Genomic DNA, 1613 nt, shown 5'->3' on the forward strand with positions numbered 1-1613 from the left:
GATGCAATATTCTTTGTAGCAATTTCCTTGCATGTGAGGCCATTTTGATGCAAAGTGATGATGGCTGCACATGTTTCTTTGGAGGTAACCATTGCTAACAAGAACACAATGATTGGAAGCGCTTCATCACTCTTTTTATAGCAATCAGTCAGCTCTTACAATCTAATAGTGATTTCACCTGACTAGTACTCATTCACACTTTGTGCTGCTGATATGATTAGTGAATTAATGTTAGCTGGTTATTTTGTGTTAGGATCAAAAACAGTGAAATTAGTTTTGTTTTTGTTTTTTTGTAAAAAGTTCATTTTTTGGCCAATTAAGCTTTTAGCAGTTATTTAAAATGCATCTGATCACTCTACACAATAATCTAGAAACAATGTGAACAAGTTTTGCAAGCGTGACGGGGAGGGCGGGCGGGTCCACCACCTTCTTGTAGCCAATCAACTGAGGCTCTCGCTGACTCTCCATTTACTCTTATCCGATTGGTTCAATAAACACATCACACGCCAAAACATTAATCTTTATTTAGTTCAGGATAATTGTCGCAGCCAGAATGGTACTTTTAACGTACACATACATTAAAAATAAATAAAAATAAATAACAACTTGATTAAAACATGATCATACTGAATTTCAAGCTGTGTAATATCCTTTTCTTCCTCAACAGGCTATATATGATATGTTAGTTTATTGTAATATTGTAATTTTGATTATATTAAAGATGGCCTAGTATCTGCACTAGATTAATACATGTATAATTTCACCTGTCTACTGATCAGGGACGATTCCATTTTTTTAAAACTAAAATTTGGTTCAATAATAATTGAAACAACAGTAATATTTTTTTTTTTACTTTAACATGTTGTAATTTAAGGGGATTTTACTAAATATTACTAAAATATTTATTATCTCTAACTTATTGGGAACTTATTCACCATTTATCATCTGTAATACCATTGTGTAACCACTAGATGGCTGTTTAGCTCTATATATAAACATAAAGATGGCTGTGTGTTCCCTAGTGGCTGGGAACCTTGGATTCCCACATAATTAGTTACTTGAATTTGGATATATATTTAGACATCATTAAAGACATATTTTTCTCAAATTTGATTTTTTATTTTTTTTTTATGTTGATTTGAAGTGTAAGTTTTTGCGTTAGTCAAATCTGGACACAAAGAAAGCATTTTGTTACTCATACTTGCTTCATATAATAGTTTTTCGCGTTTGGTCTCGTTCTGTATCGCATATCTTGTCAGTGTCTGCGCTTGCTTGGCCATTTGTTGCGGAGAAAATAAGGAAAGTGTGTTCAAGCGCCAGCAGAAAACAGTGTAAAGCAATAGTCTTTGAGAGAAGCAGTCTTTATCAGCGGAAGTTAAAAGCTGATCAGTCACATGAAAGTAATCAGAATCAATACCGAAATTTCGAAATATTTAAATTGAGTGTTAAATACCGTCTGAAAAACTGACAAATTCAGATTTATGTAGCTTTATTGGTATAGTAAATAGGTTTTTACAAAGTATAGCACTCTGATACTTTAGTGCTGAGCATTGTCACATAACATCATTTTGACTGTAATATTTAAAGGTGTCCTATTATGCTTTTTCACTTTT

General features: G+C 32.5%; 1 protein-coding gene across 1 annotated transcript in view; it reads right to left on the bottom strand.

Moving 5' to 3' along the window:
* Positions 1-1613, bottom strand: part of LOC107677184 (prothrombin-like) — a 21011-nt gene that overhangs the window by 5230 nt on the left and 14168 nt on the right. The gene's annotated exons all lie outside the window — the stretch shown is intronic.

Source organism: Sinocyclocheilus anshuiensis, unplaced genomic scaffold, assembly GCF_001515605.1.
Source record: "Sinocyclocheilus anshuiensis isolate Anshui unplaced genomic scaffold, SAMN03320099.WGS_v1.1 scaffold1677, whole genome shotgun sequence".
Taxonomy (NCBI): domain Eukaryota; kingdom Metazoa; phylum Chordata; class Actinopteri; order Cypriniformes; family Cyprinidae; genus Sinocyclocheilus; species Sinocyclocheilus anshuiensis.